Consider the following 22248-nt stretch of genomic DNA (forward strand, 5'->3'; position numbering starts at 1 on the left):
AAAGAAAAGAAAAAGCATCCAGATTGGAAAGAAAGAAAGAAAACTATTTATATACAACATAATCTGTAGAAAACTCAGTATAATATACAAAAACCTGCTAAAATAAATTAGTGAGTTTGGCAAGGGTGCAAGATACATGCACAACCTATAAAAATCAATTGTATTTCTATATACTAGCAATAGAAAATCAAACATTGAAAATTTTAAAAACATTACCAATTACAATAGCATAAAATATATGAAATACTTAAGCATAAATCTAACAAAAATGTTCAACATCTGTATACTACAAACATTAATGAAAGAAAATTTAAAAGATACAAATAAATGGATAGATAAACTCTGTTCATGGGTCTAAAGACTCAGTTATGCCATTCCTCCCCAATATATAGATTAGATGAATCTCAACCAAAATCCCAGGAAGCTTTTTTTGTAGAAATTGACAAATTAATTCTAAAATTCATATTGTGCTGCAAAGGACCAAAAATAGCCAACCATCTTTGAAAAAAAAAATTGTAGGACTTAAATTACCAAATTTCAAGACATTATAAAGCTATAGTAATCAAGACGGTGATTTTGACACAGCTAGACAAAGAGATCAATGAAATTGAATGGAGAGACCAGAAATAAGCTCACATATATACTGGACAACAAAGAAGGATCATCTTTTCAACAAATGATGCTGCAACAATTGAATATCCATACACAAAAAGAAAAACGTCAAATCTGAGCCATACCTCACACTATATACAAAATTAACTCAAAATGGATTTTAGACTTAAATGTAAAATGTGAAACTACATTAAAAACAAAATTTCTAGAAGAAAATGAAGGAAATCTTTGTGACTGGGTTACACAAAGATTTCTTTTCCATGCAGTCTTTTTTGTTTTTTGGTGTTTTTTTTTTTTTTTTTTTTTTGCAGAGGGGAGGTAATTAGTTTTATTTATTTAGTTTTTCAGTGGAGGTACTGGGGATTGAACCCAGAACCTCATGCATGCTAAGCATGTGCTCTACCACTCGAGCTATACCCTCCCCTACACAAAAATTTCTAACCCAAAACTAAAAGCATCATTCATAAAATAAGTAATTTATAAATTGAATCTCCTCAAAATAAAAAATTTCCACTTTTTGAAAGACACAGGCAAGCGAATGAATAGAAAAGTCACATACTGGGAGACGATATTTGCAAATCACATAGCTGATAAAAGACTTGTTTCCTGCGTACAGAAAGGACTTTCAAAATTTGATAATAAGAAAACAAAAATCCAATTTAAAAAATGGGCAATGTTTTGGACAGAAACTTCACCAAGAAAATATATGTAAATAAGCACATAAAGAGAACACTGTTCGGGAAATGCAAATCAAAACCACAATGTGATACCACCATATGTGTAGTAGGATGGCTAAAGTTAAAAAAAAACAAAAAAACAAAAAACAGTCATACCAAGTGTTGGATGAAGGATGAAGAATTGGAACTCTCATACTCTGCTGGTGGAATGTAAAATGGTGGAACCATGCTGGAAATAGTTTGGCAGCTTCCTTCAAAAAAAAAAATCAAACATTTAATCTCCATATGATCTAGCAGATCTATTTCCAGGTATTTACCCAAGAGAAAAAGAAATAAATGTCCATACAGAGATTTTTACACAGAGTCACAGCAACTTTATTTGTAATAGTCAAAAACTGGAAACAAACCAAATGCCCTTCAATAAGTAAGTGGATAAACAATCTGTGAGATAGCCATACAATGGAATGTTGCTCAGAAACAAAAGAAATGGACTATAGATATGATGCTACAACATGGATGAATCTCAAAAATACTGAGTGAGAGAAGTCAGATTAGAAGAGTACACACTGTTGATTCTATTTACATAAAATTCTAGAAAATACAAGCTATAGTGACAGAAAGCAGATTAAAGGCTGTTTGAGGAGTGTCGGGAGAGACAGCAAGCAACGGAGTAGGGGATGAAGAAACTTTTGAGGGTGATGGACATGTTCGCTCTTATGAATGTCCTGATGGTTTCATGGATATATACAAATGTAAAAATTCATCAAATTGTACATTTCATAGCGGGGAGGGTAGAGCTCAGTGGCAGAGTGCATGCCTAGCATGCACAAGGTCCTGTGTTCAATCCCTAGTACCTTCATCAAAATAAATAAATAAATAAATAAATAAACCTAATTACCTCCCCCCAAAATTAAAAAAAAAATTGCACATTTCATAATTATGTGGTTTATTCTATGTCAATTATACCTCGAGAAAGCTGAAAAAAAGATGCTGTCTCTGATGTTGGTAAGCCATTTAACCAGTGGACTAGCTGTTCATCTCCAAATCTTTGGCTTTGAAAAAAAATCCAAATAATTAAGCCATAGTAAGAAATTTTTCACACATTTGCATTTAAAGCTTGAAGGAGCCTTGTGGAATAGCCATTGAAGTCTTCCCTCCAACCCTTCCCCCTACCTTTTTTTTTTTTCCGTCCTTTTTTTTTTTTTAACAGATGAGGGAAACAGATACCCAGACAAGTGGAGGGACTCACCCAGATCTGTTAGGAGTTTCAGGACAAGAACCACAGTATCCTGACTCCTAGCGTGGGGCTCTTTCCAGGTTGTTATGCTACAGTCTGCCACTTTTTTAATTTCTAAATTTTATTTCTGTAAAACAACAAAGAGAAAAAAATGCAGAGTGAAATTTAACGCTTACAAGTGGAATTACCTAAAGGAACGATCGTATGTTTTATAAATGAGGCAGCAGAGCCTCGTGGTACAGGAGAGAAAGGTAATACCTTCTCCTAGAGTCACAGAGCAAACATTAAACATTGGTCTCTTGAGGCAAGTAAAGGAAAATGACACCACTTGCCCGAAACAGCAAGTCTCCAGTGTAGGCTTACATCCAGGAGTCAGCGTCTGCCTCTGTTAACTGCCCTTCTGAGTGTGCGTGACTGGAACAGCACTAGACACTTCAGTCCTGATATTTCCAAGGGTATTCACGTGTCAAAAGTGGAGTGTAAAACTCCAGTCATTTTATGTTAGCTGACATTTTAAAAATGGCATGTCTTTTTTTTTTCGTAACTTAAAAAACTAAATTTGTCTTAGATTAGGCTTATTCATGAAGAGCTGAATGTTTTCTTTCTTAAATGTTCCCATCTTTGAGCAAAAGCCAAAACAATGAAAATTGTAACTGAGGTAGAGTTAAGAGAATGAATATTTCACCAAATCATGGGTGACTGAGAACCTTCCTGGCTTCATATGTTATCAATAGCCTATTTGTCAAACGAAAGTTAGGAACTTAGCTTTCATCCGTGCAGTTCACTTTATTTTCCTTGAGCACAGCACCAATGCACCTAACCTGACAGAACTTCCCAGCTGAGGGAGGCTGCTTTCCGCTTACTATTCTTCCTTTATGAGATGAACGCCTTCAAATCTGGGCTCACAGGGGATGTTGGAAAGTCAAAGTGACTTGGGAAAAGGTATTAAAATGATTAATTTTTGAGAAATATGAATGAACTATGAGGAATTGAAATCAACCAGCCTCAATGACAAGTTAAGAGGATATGGAATAATCTCTACTCAGTATTATTTCCCAGGCTTCCTTTCCAAATTCTGCTGGAATTGCTCATGACATTAATTACACCCTATGGTGGACACTGATATTTGCCAACTTGATATCCATTTCAGTTTCTTCCTCTTAAATTGAATCACAATTTTGTGTCGGTGTGGCAATGCACCCAGCAAAATTAGTCTTCCACATTCCCTTGCAGCAAAGGGTAGCCACGTGACCCTCATCTGACCAATGAGACACGAGCTAAGAGTTCCTGGGAAGGCTTTTCCCCCACCCTCTTGCACTCCCTCCGCCACACCTTCTTTTCTGACCCAGGGACAGGAAGCCTGGAGGTCAGCAAGGAGGAGATAGAAGTAACAAGCAGAAAGAAGACATACCAGGGAGCCGACTGACCTCCTAAAATTCTGCTAAGCTGTTTCTCTGGCATCTCAGTCTCAACATGCCCAAAAGGGAACTCATGATCTTTCATTTCGACCTTTAGGATTTCCCGTTTTGGTAAGCAGTGTCACCATCCCTGCTATTATGGTTGTCAAAAACTTGGACATTATCCTTGACCCACTCCTCTCACGCCCAAGTTCCCTCAGTTCTACCAATCACATATTTCCTAATGGAGGTCTTTGCTGTCCATTGTTTTTCTCCTTGTGGCAAAATACATGTAGCATAAAATTTATCACTTTAAAGTGTAAATTTGGTGGCATTAATTTTAGAGCAGGCAGATAGCTAGATACGAGCAGAGAAAGGGGGACACAGGCCAAATGGCAAGAATTGGACAAAAAGAAGGGACACGGGCCAAATGCAGGAAACCATACATCAGGTAAGCACCAGGGGTCCCTGGGCAGAGAAAGAAAAGCAGGAACCTCTGGGCTGGGCTGATAGGTGACCATTTAGCCCAGAGGTTCCTGGGGTGATGAGCAGCCTGGAGGCCGACAAAGAAAGGTGGGAAAAGGCAGGAATCTCCAGTGTCTGAATGTAACCTTTTGCTCAGTATGCCTTCATTTCAATAAAATTAGTGGTGCAGATTAGAAGTACTCATCATGCACCGACACCATGACACTTCCAATCCAGAATAAATGACAAAAATCTCTCCTCTTTTAGGAAAGATGGAGTTGGGATGAAAATCTGGGAATATGACCCCAGACCCTTCACTCTCTAATGAATATTCTGTCCATTCATTTTTACACTCTATGTAACCAATTTGCCAAAGAAACTTAGGGCAGCCTCTCACCTGAGCCTTCATGCTCTCCCCTTGAGAATGTATTATCCATCCCTTAATAAATCCTCACTTTACTTAACCTCTGTGTCTTGTCTCTGAATTCTTTCTGGGACGGGTCAAGAACCTGGAAACCAGTTACATCTACTGGAAACATCAATACATTCACAATGTTGTGCAAACATCACCGTTATTTAATTCTAGAATGTTTTCATCACCCTCCCCGCCCCCCAAAAAACCCTGAACTCATTAAGCAATAATTCTTATTCTCCCCTACACCTGGCTCCTGGCAACCACTAATCCACTTTGTCCCTATGAATTTGTCTGTTCTGCATATTTCACATAAATGAAATCACATAGTATGTGGCTTTTTGCATCTGGCTTCTTTCACTCAGCATCACGTTCTCAAGGTCCATCGATCTTGTAGCAGGTATCAGTCCTTTATTCCCTTTCATGGCCAAATAAATTGGAGTGTGTGCACAGATCACATTGTGTTTATCCATTCACTGGCTGTGGGACATTTGGGTTGTTTCTACCTTGTGGCTATTGTGAAGAAAGCTGCTATAAACATTTGTGAACCAGTTTTTAACACCTGCTTTCAATTTGGGGGGGGGCACAGCTTCCTAAGTGTGGAATTGCCAGGTCATATGGTAATCTATGTTTTAGCCTACTGAGAAACTGCCAAAATTTTTCAGTAGGGGCTGTACAATTTTACATTCCCACCAGAAACTGCAGGGTTCGTTTCTCCACATCCTCATCACACAAGTTATTTTCTGTTGTGTTCTATTTTAATTATAGCCATCCTAACGATCGTGAAAACTTTAGTTTTGATTTTTATATTTGTTTTATATATATATACTTTTTCCCCCCCTCTAGTGACTGATTACACAGCATCTTTTCAAAGGCTTCCTGCCCATTTGTATACCTTCTCTGGGGAAATGTCTATTCAGGCCATTTGCCCATTTTTCCATTGGCTTTCAGATTTCTTGTTGTTGAGCTGTAAGAGTCCTTTGTGTATTCTGGATATTAGGCTTTATGAGACGTATGATTCCTAATATACGATTTTCTCCATCCTGCAGGTTGTCTTTTCACTCTCCTGGCCGCATCCTTTGATGTATCGTAGTTGTTCATTTTGATGAAGATCAATTTATCTGTTTTTCTTTGGTTGCTTGTGCTTTTCATGTCTTTCATCCACTTTTGAGTTCTCTAACCCAAGCACAGAGAAGACTAATGTCTTAACTGCTTAAATCTGATTGCCACTCCCTGCTTGACACCTTCAACAATTTCCCATTGCACTTAGGATAAAGTCCAACATCCTCTCCATGGACTACAAGACTCTGCCTAATTGGGTCCCTGTCTTTCTTTTTAATCTCATTTTTCCACATTTTCCCTCACTTTCTTCGCCTTCTGTTTCTCAGGTATGCCAGACTCTCTCTAATGCCAGGACTTTCTTCCATGCCAATGCTCCTGCCTGGAGCACCTGTCTTCAGCTCCTCCGTACAGCTAACTTCGCTAATTCCAATTCATCCTTCAGGTTAAGTGTCACCTCCTTAGGAAAGCCTTCCTTAACCTCTGGCCCCAAACTTGTTCTAGCTTGTGAGAGAGGAAGTTATGCAAGCTGGGTGTAAAACAGCCATGATTAGAAACTGAATTAAATAAACACAATTAAATAATTTATATTAAAAACAAATATAATCACTTGGAACTCATACATCCTAATCTTTTTTTTATTACATTTACTATTACATAGGCATGGAAATAGAATGTAATAGTCTGCTGCTGTGCATCCTGTCCCAACTCTGCCTGTGGTGGCAAGGATTGCTTGAAATTCATCACAGTAGGAGTACTTGAGTAAAGGTTACGAATCAGTTTTTTTGTTTGTTTGGAAAGCAGGTGTTAACACTTACTAGCACACCTCACCAGGCAGATCTCCCATGACATGCTCACATGGCTCCCTGAACTTTTCTGTTGTGGTCCTTTCCATGCTAGCAATCTTTTACTTTGTTTGAAATGAATAGTGTGTTTAATGCCTGTGTTTCTCAGAAGAGTGTGAACTCTTATGATGGAAGAACTGGGGTCCAGAAGTTCCCTACTCATCTCTGTGCCTCCAGCACCTAGGCAGTTCTCAGCACACATCAGATAACTGATAATTTCGTTGACAGATTATCAACGAGACCCAAGAGACAAACTTTAACATTTTAAATACAGATGGGTTGATAGCAGGGATTCCTCTAGAAGATTATGAACTTTTCCATTTCACTCACTGGGTTATCTTGAGCATTTAAATTATTGATGCTCATTCAATTACATTCAAACAGGCTAAAGCATTTTTTTTTTTTTTTGATGTTGTTTTCATTAGAAGAGAGCCAGTAATGGCCAAGGGCGATTTTACCTCCGCCGCCTCTCCTTACAGGCAGACTCTGTGTGTCGGTTTCCTTATGTAGTTTGGAGCTGCATAACTCCACTCTCTGCCTCCATCTTTGCACAGTGTTCTCCCCTCATATTTTCTCACTGTCTTCTAATAAGGACATCCATCATATTGCATTCAGGGCCCACCCTATTCCAGTATGACCTCATCTTAACTAATTGCATCTGCAAAGACCCTATTTCCACATAAGGTCATCTTCAGAGGAACTGGGACTTAGGGCCTAAACATATTTTTTGGAGACACAATTCAAATACTTGCAAGTGGCCCATTTCATACAGGGCTTGCCCAGTATGTCACAAGCAACTGGACCCAGCAGACCGCAGACTATGCAGCTTCCCGTGATCAGCCTACGGGGCTCTTTACTTCCTCCAGCTCCAGAATTTGCCTTCACTATCAGAGGAGGGAGTACCCGGAACTCAAAATCACCCCAAGTTCAAATACAGTCATCATGCTTTGTTTGGTTTGGTTTGAGGATCTAAATAAAACCACCCACAGGCCATAAATGCCAGGGACTGGAAGCTGGCATCAGGGCACAAAGTCCCACTTTCCCGCCCTTGGCTGGGATACCTGAGAAGAGGGAGCCAATGTTTGTACCAACCCTGCAGGCATTTCATTGCTTCTGAAAGTGATCACAGCCCTCAGGAAGCCAGTGAGAGCAGCAGCTGGGACGGGGTCAGGCCCAGACTTCCACAGTCACTTCCCCATAGAAGCAGATTATATTTCTACGTCCCTCTGGGGATATTTCCCTTCAGTGGCCTTGGTATAGATTTAGTAACTGTAGAGCTAGAAAGCTATCTGCTCCACGCCTCTATTTTACAAAACCCAGAAGCCCAGGGAGGCAGAGAGGTAGGTCAGGGTCATCAGGTTAGAGAGTGGCAGAGAGCAGGCTGGAACCCACGCGGTGTCCGTCCTGCTTGGGTACTCAGCCCACTGCTCTGCTGGCAGACTTGCAGCATGAGGCGTGGCTGCAGTGACCAGAATCCTCTTCTCTCGTCTGATCTTAAGACTAAAAACTAAAGGACAGTAGAGGGGTACAGACATGCTCTCTGATAGTCTCTGATGCTTATTATGACTTCCCAATGAGAAGAGAATAACTTCAATATTCTATTTTTATTCTGGTCAATACAGCCTATTTGAATAGTTCCGTCAGGGGCTTTATGGGAGAACAGAATACACCAGAGTACGAATGAGGAAGATTTAACTGTTACCAGCAAAATATGATCATTTTTGCAATCTGTTCTAACGTACTGGATTTTGAGTTCCACAATCCAATTTCATGTGATACAGAGACTTAAGAGGAATTATACATTGTGAAAGACGAGCAGGAAGACCATTATCATACACTGCACCGGTACCCTTAAAGCCCACATTCTACATTCCTGCCAAGATCACTGAATTGAAAGTGATTACCATAATTATGGCCTGCTTTTTAAAAAAGACTCTGGAAAATTTCTGGTTAAACTTAGCAGATTAAAGACTGGCTTTTATCTCCACTGTCTTCTGAAATCCCACTAAAATGATAGTAGAGGAGGAAAAACTAAAACCATAAATTACAAGTTCCAAGAGAATAAAAGTACAGATAACTAAGACAAGATAAATCAGAAGAAAAAAGTTTGGGGGAGCTGGAAAGAAAAGAATGTATGTTAACTGACTTACCAGACCCAAGAAAACCGAAACCAAAGCCTGCAGTGGGGGAAACCAGCAAGAAAGAAGTTCATTTGCTCAGAACCCTGAGAAGCCTTAGGAATCTGAAAGCAGGGGTGCAGAATAAGGCTGAGAACTGGAAGATTGGTTGAATATAATATATGAGACCAATGAGGCTCCTAGACTCCCTCCATCATAGACAGATGACTGCCTCTCCTCAACCTGGAAGGAAACTAGAGACTGACTGTGTGGAGAAACCAAATCAGAGAGGACCTGGCTTAAGTAACCCAATTAGGGCTGAGACACCATATTGAAAATGGGTGAAAGTCTGCAGACAAAATGGGGAGAGCGCAGCCTCCTTCCCCTGCTTCACTCTTAGAACACCAGCAGCCAGATACATAAAATGCATGCAGAGATTAGAGGCTTCTGCTCCAGAGACTCTAACCAGCCCAAGATGGATATGGACAAGTGTGTGTGGGGTGGGGCCTGCCTGATCTCTCAACAGTGGCTCTCAAACTTGGCTGCACAGTGGAATCACCCAGGAAGCTCTAAGATCTACCGGAGCCTAGGTTCCACCTCCAGAGAGCTAGCGGAATTGGTCAGAAGTGCTGCCCAGCATCAGGGCTTTTTTAAGTTCCCCGGGTAATTTTAATGCACAGTCAAGACTAAAGAATGCCAGTGAAACCCACCTGTCAACAGCCTCTTCTACGTGCCTCATTCCTGGTCTTTTCAAAGAACTTTTAATTTTATTGATTTTCTCTATTCTTTGCCCATTTCCTATTTATTTCATTGATTTCCCACCTTATGTTCTTTCTTCTTATTATTTTGGGTTTAATTTGCCCATCTTAGTTCCTGGTTCCTTAATGTAGAAATTGTAGAGCACAGCTTTTAGACCCTTGTTTTTTCCTCAGAGGAGCACTTAATGCTATCAATGTCCCTTACAGCACTGCTCTCGCTGTGTCCCACAAATGTTGGTATGTGGGGTTTTCATTTTCATTCTGTTCAAAATATTTCCTAATTTCTCTTGTGATTTCTTCTTTGACTGACTTCTTATTTACAAGTATGTTGTTTAGTATTTCAAGTATTTGGCTTTTTCCCCCAGATATCATTCTGTTATTGATTATACGTTTAATTCTATTGCACAGAGAATATGCTTTGTGAAATTTTGATCCTTTTAAATTCACTGAGACTTGTTTGTTTTATGGCCCAGAATATGTTCTACTTTGATGAATGTTCTATGTTCATTTGGAAAGAATGTGCATTCTGTTGTTAGGTGGAATGTTCCATCAGTGGCAATTAGGTCAAATCACTTGAGAGTGTTATAAACTTGTCCATAGGCTGACTCATTTTTGGTCTACTTCACCTATTCATTATTGGGAAAGAAATATTAAAATCCTCAACAATAATTTTAGCTCTATCTACTTCTTTCTCCTTGAAGTTCCAAAACTTTTTGTTTCATGTATTTGAAGCCACGTTATTGTGCGTCTACACACTTGGGATTGTTACGCCTTCTTGATGAATTGTTCCCTTTATCATTACAAAATATCTCTTGTTATTCCTGGCAATATTCTTCATTCAAAATATATTACTTTATCTGAATACAATCTAATATAGCCACCCCAGCTTTCTTTTGATTAGTCATTGCACAGCATTATCTTTTTCCATTATTTTACTTGTAACCTATTTGTTCTTATATTTTAAGTAGGTATCCTCTAAGCAGCATATAGATGGATTGTTTTATAAGGTTTAAAGATTCTTTTGATGGCAAGACACAACACAACAACACTCAGAGAGCTGAGAGGCATAACTCTGCTAATTACAGCTCCAAAGGAGAGCAGGCTGCCAGGCAGGGCCACACTGGGGTCGGCACCTGGGGAAAGAACAGACCGGAGCTGTAGAAGGCAGTTTATGTGTGGTAAGTGGGGTGGTGTCAGCCAGGTTTATCAGGTTCCCAGTGGATTGGCTTCTTGAAGTACTTTGTTGAGTTATAGTCAGTTTACAATGTTGTGTCAAATTCCAGTGTAGAGCACGATTTTCCAGTTATACATGAACATACATATATTCACTGTCACTTTTTTTTTTTTTTGCTGTGAGTTCTTGAAATACTTTGAAAGGCTCTGGGCGTAGGGGCTGTCCCAAGTTGTCTGGTACCCGGCTGCTGGTCAGTTATGGCTGGTGCCTGGAAGCTAGGAGTGTGAAAGCCCTGAAAAGGGAAGTGATTGGGGTATGGATTTAATCAGCTGCTCAAGTAGGGGAACTGACTGGCCTCTAGCCAGGGCCTCAAGATTGGGTCAAGACAGTGTTAAAAAAAAAAAAAAAAAAGCTATGTAACATGGGTTTTTCTTTTTTGTTCCCCAATCAAGTGTGATAATTAATAATCAAATGTCTACATTTAATTGAAGTGTTTAGCTAATTTCCATGTAATTGGTTTATTATTATGGTTAGGTTTAAATCTATTATCTTGTCATTTGTTTTCTACATTGTTATTTGATCCCTTTTCCCTATTTCCTTACCTCCTTTCAAATTAAGTTAGTATGTTCTATGATTCATTTAATCTCCACTATTGGTTTATTAGTTATACCTCTTTGCTGTTTTTAATTTTTAAATATTTGCCCTAGGGTTAGCAGTATCCCTTTAACCTTTAACAGTCTTCACTCAAATAAAAGTATATTTTAAGAAATTTACACTAGAATAGTTCCATTCTCCAGAAAACCACCCATTTTTCATTTTATTGTTGTCACAAATTCTATTCAAGGATGTTTTAAACTTCACATTTCAATTTTTTAAAATTTAAATAATTATAAAGAAAATTTTAAAATAAGGAAAAAAGTCTTCTATGATTATCTACATATTTACAGTTTCCAGCAGTCTTCATTCTTTCATGTAACTCTAAATTTTCATTTGGTATCAATTTACTTCTGCTTGAAGATCTTCCTTTAACATTCTTTTATACTGCAGGTCTGGTAGCAATGAATTCTCTCAGCTTTTTGGTTGTTTGAAAACCCTTTATTTTAAAAAGATATTTCTGATAGATGTAAGATTCTAGGTTGATCATTTTTTTCTTTCAGGGCTTTGAAGATGTCACTTCAGTGTCTTGTGGTTTGTGCAATTTCTAATGATGAGTCTCCATTAATTGTGATCTTTGTTCTGTTTGTGCAGTTTGTTTTTTCCTCCTGGCTGCTTTGAAGATTATCCCTTACTGATTTTTGGCAATTTGATTGTGACCTTCTTTGTTTCTTCTACTTAGATTTCATTGGGATTCTTGGATTAGTGTGTTTATAGTTTTACCCAGATTTGAAGCTTTTTTAGAAATTCTTTCCTCAGATATTTGTCTTGTAACCCCTTCCCCCATTGCAAGTATGTTAGACCACTTGATTTTGTCCTGCAGCTCACTGAGGCTCTGTTCAATATTTTCTTTTTGTCTCTCTGTGTTTCAGTGTGAGTAGTTTCTATTGCTACATCCTCAAGTTCACTGATCTTTTCTTCTGCAGTATCTAATCAGTTAATCTCGGCCAGTACATTTTTCATTTCAGGTATTTTTCATTTCTAAAAACCTCCATTTGATCTTTTTCTACCTCTCATTTCTCTTCTCATCATGTCTGGATTTTCTATTACATCCTTGAGCTAATGGAACATATTTATAACAGCTGTTTTAGTGTCCTTGCTGCAATTTCCATCACCTCTATCATTTGTTAGTCTATTTTTAATGACTGATTTTTCTCTTAGTTATGGGCCCCACTTTCATGCTTTTTCATGCAGCTAGTGATTTTTGACAGGATGCCAAACATTTTGAATTTTATGGCACCAAGTGCTGGATTTTATTTTCCTTTAAAGTGTGTTGAACTTTTTCTGGCAGGCAGTTTAAGTTACTTGTAGATTAGTTTGATAATTTAAAGCTTGTTTTTTAGCTCTTTTAAGGCAGTTTTAGGGTATCCATTACACTAAAGCCAATTTCACCCCACTTTTAAATCATGGTCCTTCTGTGGTCTCTAGTGAATGCCTCAGGTAGGTATTCAATGAGATCTCTCCACTCTGGTGGGAACTTAAAAGGATTTCAGCCCTGTGAGATCTGAGATTTATCTCATGGCTCCATTTCAATTATTCTTTCCCCAGCTGTTGCTGTCCAGTGGAATTTCACCATATGCATAAGCAGACTGGTGTTCAGCCTAACTATCAAGAGAGACCCTATGCAGATTTTTGTAGGTCTTTGTGGTTCCTGCCTTTTAAGTACTCTGCCCTGAAAATGTTAGCCACCCTAACCTCTCTAAACTCTGACCTCTGTTTAGGTTTCTCCTTCTTGTGCAATTGTCCGGGCCTTGCTTCCAGGTAAAAAGCCGAGGAGTGGTAAGACTCGCCCCGCTGGTTCCCCTTTCCACTGGGATCACAGTTCTGTGCTGCCTGTTGTCCAATGTCTAGAAGCAGTTTTCTCCTACTTTTTTTGCCCAGTTTTCCAGTTGTTTATGGTGGGAAGGTACTTCTGGATCACCTTACTTTATTATCAAAAGATAAGAACAATTAGTTACCTCACTCTTAAAGTTTGAGTTTCCAGCAATGGGTTACCAGACTGAGGGAGCCTCCAGTATAAAGCAGAGACTAAAACAAAGGGGCAATGAAAACTTTAGCTTCTATTCATTCTTTTTCATGAAGCAACAGAAGAGTGTGCTCCATCAACTCAGAGTGAAAAGATACAGGGCCTAGAAAATGAGGAATCCCAAACAGGAGAAAGTCGGAAGCCCCAAAACGATGCTGAAGGGAGGCTCCCAGGTTACAGCTGGGCAGCAGCCCGGAGAACAGTCACTGCAAGTCATGGAGTAGGACAGCTCCAAAGGACTGTGCAAAAGGAAAAAAAAAAAAAGAGGGTGGAGGGATCTCATTATTTATTTCACATGACTGTACTGCAAAGAGCATGATTTAGCAAGCTATTTCAATTTATGAAGGCGAATGTGAAAAAATGTAACAAGGAGACCTGAAAAACTGCTTGTGAGTAGTAGGAACTGGAGAGCACAAGGACTTTGGGGAAGTGACTGTTACTTTTATTTTAACTCTGTATTTCTATTTGATTTTTAAAACTTTACTTCAATAAAGAAAAATAACAATAGTTAAAGGGAAAGAGACCTGGAAATCAAAGTTCACAAATACCAAGCCCATTCCTGGCACAAATTCTTCCCTGATCCCCCAAGGGATGTGAGTGGACTGCCGTGTGCGGCCAGAACTTGGGGCTCGGACTCCAAGGGGTCAGCTCAGGTCCAGAGCACGGTCCTCCCACCCTGCAGGTCTGGACCTAATATAAAGGGATGTTAGAGCCCCTGAAAACTGGCGTACCATGTGAATTTATAAGAGACTGTACAGGAGGCCACTTTAGTTATTTACGGTAAGAAATACAACTGTCCAGGATGCACAGAAATTTGTGTAGCAAGTCTGAACATTCTCTTTCTTTAGTAGAAAAACATACTTCAGGAATCTAATTACATTCAGAAGGTTTCTTGATAAAGAGAGAAAGTGAAGGGCATTATACAGTCCTCAGAAACACTGTAGGCAAACCACAATAGGCTGGTGAGTCACCCTGCTTCTTTAATAGCTAACAAAGATCAGCGAAGTTTTCCCGTCAAGCGCCAGATAGTCAGTGTTTTCAGCTTTGCAGGCCATCTCTGCTGCAACCAGTCAACGCAGCGGTTCCAGAGCCACCCAGATGGGATGTAAACACACGGTGTGGCTGTGTTCCAGCAGAACTTTACCTGGATCTACACAGACCAGGGCTTGGTTAGCCCTGCCTACCCGAGCTCTGTCCCTGACAGGGTAAGAGACAGAAAAATTCTTGTTCTCAGGTTCTCCTTTCTCTAACTTTCCTCATTTCAATAATCTTTTATAATGTCTTTTAAATCTGAGACTGGAGAAAATTGATCTAAGTTTAGTTCTACATGATAGCATCTGGGTTAGGTGAAGGGAAACACTTAAGGTCAACAGTGTGTCAGCCTCCAAATCAGCCTGCATGAAAGTTACTTGGGCGATTTTTTTACAGAGGCAATAGGGCAGACCAATGAGGGAGGGCACGTCTCATGTCTTTGAGAGAGAGCAATACCTCCTTCTTTCCCTCCTTCCTTCCTTTCTCCCTCCCTTCGTTCGTCCCCTCCCCTCCCTTTTTTAAGCCTCTGTAGTTTTGGCCATCATTGCTAGACTTTCTTTGTCTTTAACTACATGGGATACAGATCTTTTTGAGATGCATCATTGTAAGCACCTTGTGATACACAGCCTTCCACTGGAATGTGTTTGCACGTTTGTGCTCCTTGGTGGAAAAGGCTGCCAGTATCAAGTGTGCACTGGTGTGGAGCTGGATGTGTAACCGGCGAACTGTTTTCGCAGAGATAAGTGAGTTAAGCTTTGTCTGTAGGGAAGCACCCGGCACACGACGCAGGGTGTCTAGGCCAACCCTTGCTAAAATGCTTCCTAGACCCTGCTTCAAGCTCAAGAGAGGGCACGATGCTGTTCCTATATGAGAAAGGAAAATATTTTTCTGATCCCCTCAGAGTCACAGAGCACAAAACCCGAAGCCAGGCAAGTTTTCCAAGAAATGGCAGAGGACCAGATAATCCCAGAATGGTAATTGCTCACTTGTCCTACCCTCAGTGTTGATTCCACAAACCTGCTTGCCTAGGATTTTACCCTGGGATTATCCAGGGTATGTTTCTGAACCACTTAACTCCCTTTTAGAAATTCATGTCTTATTGATCCAGAGGACTGGCTTCTCACGGATCTCTGGGCTCAAGGAGAGTTATAAATTTGAAGGAGATTTTGACCATTTGTGTACTCATTAACAGGCCAGGTGCTCTGGAAAAATAAAACTGAATCATTTAAGAAATATTTGACACCCACTGTGTGCCAGGCATTGTGCTAAGTGCTGGGAACTTCGCTGTTAACAAAACAAAAATCTGTGCCTTGCTCCAGTGGAACCTGAGTTACATGCAGCGTTGAGTAAGAGAATACACAAAAGAAACAAATATCTAATGAGTCAGGTGGTGGTGAGAGCTATTAAGAAAAATAAAGCAGGATAAAGCGATGAAGACTTCCAGAGTTGGGAGGGGTAAGTATGTGAGTTAGATGAGGTGCTCAGGGAAGCCTGCCTGGATGTGGTGATGTTTGACCAGAGATTTTAACGGAGAGAGGAGCCACGTAGAAACAGGGGGAAGAGTGCTGCTAGTAGAGGGAACAGTGACTGCAAAGTCCCCAGGGCCGATCAGAGTTGTACCCACAGGATTTTAACTTACGAAGGGGACTGAGTGATGATGTGGAAATGCCAACGTGGTGAGAGAAGAATTTATTGCTTACAGTTCCTGGGAGGATAGTGCGTGTCTGGCCACACAAGGCCACAGGGGAAGAACCAGGTTTGGTCACGCAGCAGAAGTGGGGTGAGGGGAAAGTCAAGGTCAGAGCTTCGATCGGAGCTTCCCCAGGAAAGGCGAGGCAGGGCAGAAGAAACAGTGGGGGTGTGGCTACTTGGAATATGTCACTGGGCTTTGGCTCTAGAGGTGGTCCCTAGCTGTTTGGTTACTGGCCTGGGGTGATTTAGGGCAGGGGAAGCACTGGCTTGGTGTGTGACAGCTGGACAAGGGGGTGGTTCAGAGTGTGGGCTCCAGATCACAGCACAGTGGAAACAACTCTGGGCATTAGTTTGGCACTGTGAGAGCTGGATGCCAGACAGACGAAGAGTGTGAGAAAACATAGTTGGAACCTGCCCACGTAGGGTCTTGCAGATCATGTTAAAATTCCTACAGTGGGAAAGCTGGATGCATCCGGGAGCATCAGGAGTCCTTCCACTGACCACAGAGATGAGCGTGACAGCAAGGATGGTGAGTGCCAAGCGCTCGTACTCAGCTTTTAAGGTTCCTAGGCCTCCTGATTTCTTTCACTTTCTATCCCCATGCTCATTTGTGCAGCTGGTTTGCAGGTCCGATCTGACAATGCCTGGTATTATTTAGCATGTTTTGATTTTCCTTCCAGTCCTATTTTTGTTTCTGTTCCAAGAAAAATATCCTCAGAATTTGCACCCAGGGACTTTCTAGAACAAGACGGATGATGTCAAAGATGTCAGGGAGAGCCTGTTCGTTTTGATTTGTCATTAAGCTTTCATTTCATGGAAGAGTTTTGTGAGATTCACACTCACATACCAGGACAACTTAAGGTTCATTCTGTGAACTTACAGATGTTTTTTAAAAAATTAAGCAGGTCTCTCTCAGTCTGGCTGTCTGACCAGCTCTGTCTTGTGTTCACTTTCTTCATTTGTTTTCACCGCAACTAAAAACCACAGCAATTATTCAAGTGCAAAGAACTAAAACGGCACGAACTCCTGTTTGAATCCTGGAAAATGAACATTTTGCTTCCCACTTGCTGCGTTCTAGCTTATTTAATCTGCTGAGAGCACGAAGGCAAAATGAACAATGCCTTCCTTCCTAGAGCTGCATCAGTTCAGTTGACAGAGAAACAAAACGCTCAGAATCTCATTCACTTGGCAAGTATTTACTGGGTGTTCACTGTGTGGCTGGTACACACAGAGGACATAGCGCTGAATGGTTCCTGCCCTCACGGAACTTAAGTCTAGTGATGCAGACAGACATTTAAACAAGAAAATCACCTAACTACATATACAATTATAAATTGTGGTATATGCCAGAAAGGAAAAGGGAAGAGATGGGAATGTAATTTAGACATGGAGGAAGTATCGAAGTGGAGAAGCTGAAGAAATGCTGTTATTTAATCTGGGACTGAAAAGATCGATAGGAACTTCCAGGCATCTATCACTGCATGATAAACCTCAGTGGCACAGAGTAGCATCTTATCATGCTCAACGTTCTGTAGGTCAGGATTTCAGACAAGGCACGGTGATCATGGCTTATTTCTGCTCCACAGTGTTTAGGGTCTGAGCCAGGAAAACATGAGTGTCTGGGAGTAACTGAAACAGCTGGGGGCTGGAATCACCTCTGGGCCTCTGCACGCCCGTGGCTGGGGCTGTACTGGGCTGAACAGCGGCTCCAAAGAGATACGTCAAGTCTTAAACTCCAGGACTTGTGAACATGACCTTATTTGGAATAAAGGATTTTTGCAGATGTGATCATAGTCAGCGATCTTAAAATGAGATCATCCTGGATTTAGGGTGGGCCCGAAAGCAAATAACTGGTGTCCTTATAAAAGAAAGGAGAGGGAGAGTCGAGAGGAGGAGAAACGTGGGGGAAAGTGATGTGAAGATGGAGGCAGAGACTGGGGTGATGTGTCTACCAGCCAGGGAATGTCGGGGATTGCCCCTACCATCAGACACTAGAGGGAGGAATGGCAGAGAGACCCGGACGGAGCCAACACCTGCTGACACTGTGATTTCAGACTTCTGGCACATTTCAGAACTGCAAGGGAATGAATTTCTGTTGTTTTAAGCCACCAAGTCAGTGGTAATTCATCACGGCAGCCACATGAAACTACCACCGTGCCTAGGCTGGGATGACACAAAGGATGAGGCAGCTGCACATGGCTGCTTTACGTGGCCTCGGCTTCTCACAGCGTGGGGCCAGGTTCTGCGATGGGGCTTCTGGGTGGCAAGTGTCCCAGGAGCATGGCCTTTGAGAGGCCAGGGCAGAAGCCGCAAGGCTTCTTCCATAGCCTCAAAAGTCACATTAAAATCACTTCCATCATACAGGTACAAGGCCGACCCGATTCAAGAAGAGGGGATGTACACCCCATCTCTCAGTCAGAGGTGTGCCAAAGAACCCGTGACCCTGTCCTTAAACCACCCCAAGGAATTAGCCATGTGTGCCAGGGAGCAGTGTGGCCAAGCTTTGTCCATCCATCCTGACAGCAGTGGCTAGTCACATGTAGCTATTTAAATGTAAACTGATTTCAAATCAAGTGAAATTAATAATTCAGTTTCTCAGACATACTGGCCACATTTCAAGCACTCAATAGCGACATGCGGCTAGTGGCTACCATACTGGGCAGCAAAGACACAGGACATTTCTATCCCTGCAGGAAGCTCTGTTGGACAACCCCGCCCCAGACTGAGGGAACAGCAGGGGCCCCTGTAAGGGTGGGTTCTGCCCCTGCTCCTTGCTCCTGTGTGCCCAGTGCCTACTCAGGTCCTCACAAGGTATCTGTGGAATGAAAAAAAACGCAGGCATAAGGCTGCAGCACACCCACGACACGCGGGAGAAGAGGGCTGAGGTGAGACTGGACAAGTGAGACAGGGGTCAGATCACGCAGGGCCTTCCTGACTGTTTAAAGGAGTTTATATGTTATTCCAAGTGAAATAAACTTACCTAATACATTGTTTTGGATTTTGAATATTTATGAGAGGCCGAAAAAGAAACAGATTTATCGTGGTTAATTGGTACACATGTTAGTAAAAGGTTCTTATAAGAGACAGAAATCCAAAAATCACGAAGTCTTAACCAAATTAGAAATCTATTTCTCTCTCAGTTTACATAAATGTCAGCTGCTAGGGTGACTCTGCAGTCATCAGAAACCCAGGTCCTCGGTCGAGGCTTCCTTCTTAGGTTTAAGATGTCTACTTTGGTCCCACTATTACACCTGCTTTCCAGCCAGTAGAAAAGAGAAAAGGGGAAATGGAGAGCTGCTGCCCCTCATTTCCAGGGTGATCTCACCACCAGATTCATAACTTAATTACCTCTGCAAAAGCCCTTTCTCCAAATGAGGTCATATTCATAGTTGCGGTGGTGAGGGCTTGGATGTCTGCTCAGTGTCAGGACACCACATCCCACTGGCCAGTACTTGGTCATATGACTACACCTGCCTTGCCAGGGAGGCTGGGAAATGTAATCTTTATTCTGGGGAGCATGTGCTCAGCTAAAAAGGAGAGTTCGATTACTATGGAAGAAGCGGAGATAAAATGTGATGGGCAGTAACTCTCAGTCTCAGGTAAGCACTGTTGTATGTACAGATGCATTTCCTACTAGACCATGAGCTCCTGGAAACGAGAGAGCCAGTCTTATTCATCCTCAGTCCCCAGCACCGAGCATTGTATGCTATTGCCGTTTGCTTGCTTTTCAGGTTATTTTCTAATTCCAGCAGCTTTTTCAGAAAGATTTATTTCCTAGAAGCCACATCTTTTCCCCTCTCCTTTCTGGAAGTGTGAAGGGACATTTCCTCAGTCTGCACCCTGAGAATCTGATGGGGCTTCAGGAAATAAACAGAGCAGAGGTTCCCTAGAAACACCTCCACCCCCACCCCCACCCTTGGAATTTTAATTCTCAAGCTTGTCCTCCCTGAACCTCCAGCAATTCGTCACTTACGGCTGAAGTCATCCCACTGGCTCCAATGGTGGACGCGTGCCCCTTGGTAAGCTCTCGTTCTCTGTATCTTCTCTCTAGTTTTCAGGGTGATGGTAGCCTTGTCTCCTCAGTTCTCGGAGTGATCTAAGAAGAGCTGTTGATTTTCTGTTTGTTCAGCTTTTTTCTCATTGAGATGAGGATTTAGGAAGTGGACGGACTGGTAGGGAGGAAATAAAAGAGAGAGAAAAGGTAAGGGACAGTGAGGAGAGGCAGGAAGCACAAGGAATGAAGACGCTTACAAGCCAGGAGCCCCTCCTTCCTGCGCCCACCCCTACTTCTTCCACTTGGCCAGTGATTCATTCAACTGGCCACCCAACTCCTGCTCCTGCTTCAGCCTCCAAAGTGGGGGTTTTCAACTCTGATTGTTCATTAGAATCTGCTGGGGAGCTTTTTATAACTCCCTGCACCTAGGTCTCCCTTAATGAGAAGCATCTTAGAAGGTTCTAAAGTGCAACAGCTGTTGAGAATCAGTGCTCTAGATTCTTGCTGCTCAAAGGGTGGCCCACGGACCAGCAGCACTGGCACCACCTGTTAGCTTGTTAGAAAGGCAGCATCTTGGCCCCACCCTAGACCATAAGATTTTGCATTTTAACAAGATCCACATGTGATTCGTATGCTTATTAAAGTCGGAGAAGCACCGGTGGGACGTTCCCCCCAATACCCCCCTTCTGGTGTCCTTGTGAGGCAGACAGCTCCCTGGGAAGTGCTATGTGAGCCGGGCATCCTGTTGACCACATCATGGCAGCGGAGCAGTCCAAAGTGGCCAGCATAGAGGGTGTGCCTTGTGCCCAACGGTAATGCACTGGGAACGGAGAGACTTAGATCGCCCAGCAGGGGGAGGAGCTTGGGTCCTTTAATCTGAAACACCCATACTGGATTCGTTAGCTTCAGGGTCCACCATTAGTCAAATCACTATAATTGAATATGTTATAATTGAAGATTTGGGGTTAGCTTGGAGGCGGGGGTTGGAAGCAGGCAAAAGAGACTTGAGCAGAAAAGCAGATAAAACACGAGACCAAAAGGAATAACTCCTGGGGGTAAGGAAGTGAGGGCAAGAAGACTGGAGGTCATCAGTTCGGGGTGGGGGGGGCACGAAAATGAAGCTGGTGGGCTCCAACAGGAATGCCTGGGCGAGGACGATTAGGGAGAGGGGAGATGCAATGGATGGTCCCAGATCCCCGACCCCCCCGAGTCACATGGATGCGGTCCTTCAACCCTGGCTTACTGTTTACCTCCACAAGCTCTGGGTCCCTTCTTCCCTACAAGATCTCAGTATTTTGTGGAATAAAATAACAGCAGCCATGCGTCTAGCACTTGACTGGTCACCAGGGCTGGAGCATAAAGCACAGGGCGGGTGCGGCAGCTGAGAGCTTGGACTTCGGAGCCACACACCTGAATTCCAACCACAGCTCTGCCACTTATTAGCTGGTGATGGGGGCAAGTCAGCCGACCTCCATGGAGTCCCTCCTCACCTACAAAACAAGAATGATACTGGCAACCACTTCATGAGGATAAAAGCAGAAAGGATGTGAAGCAGAGAGCACCATGCCTGGCACAGTGAGATATGTACACATATGCATGTGCACGTGTATATATGGTACATTATTTAATAGGTGTGTATACTAATAACAGACACAAGGAGCTGGGACCTGATTCTTCGGACTTTTTCTGTTTGAGGATTGCTCACCATTCCATGGCACCTCTCTAGGCTCCTACAAGAGTGCCAACTGACAGTGAGAACACTTCAAAAACTTATTTTAACCAAATCAATGTGCAGACCTTGTTTGGATCCTGCTTGAAACAAATGGCGGATACAAAAACATATTTGATACAATTGGGAAAATGTGAAAATTAACTCAGTGTTAGGTATGAAGGAATTAATTGTTAATTGTGCTGAGTGTGATAATGGCTGATGGTTTTATCAAAAAAAAAAAAAAGAATCCTTAGCTATTAGAGTAGATTCATATTGAAGCATTAGCCATCTAATATTGCCAATATTTGGCCACTTTTGACCTATAAAAACAGCATTCCATTTGGCTTAAATATGAACAAAACAATCTTTTATCTGGCACCTGACTT

The 22248-nt window shown here is 41.8% G+C and overlaps 1 long non-coding RNA gene across 1 annotated transcript; it reads right to left on the reverse strand.

Moving 5' to 3' along the window:
• Positions 1–279: 279 nt before the first annotated feature.
• LOC141576439 (uncharacterized) lies at positions 280–20378 on the reverse strand. Its single transcript, XR_012504852.1, has 3 exons — positions 20131–20378; positions 2539–2653; positions 280–1540 (listed from the first exon to the last, which is right to left on the reverse strand). It is a non-coding gene; the product is annotated as an uncharacterized LOC141576439 (long non-coding RNA).
• Between the last annotated feature and the right edge of the window lie 1870 nt (positions 20379–22248).

This window comes from Camelus bactrianus, chromosome 3 (assembly GCF_048773025.1).
Source record: "Camelus bactrianus isolate YW-2024 breed Bactrian camel chromosome 3, ASM4877302v1, whole genome shotgun sequence".
In the NCBI taxonomy this organism is placed as follows: domain Eukaryota; kingdom Metazoa; phylum Chordata; class Mammalia; order Artiodactyla; family Camelidae; genus Camelus; species Camelus bactrianus.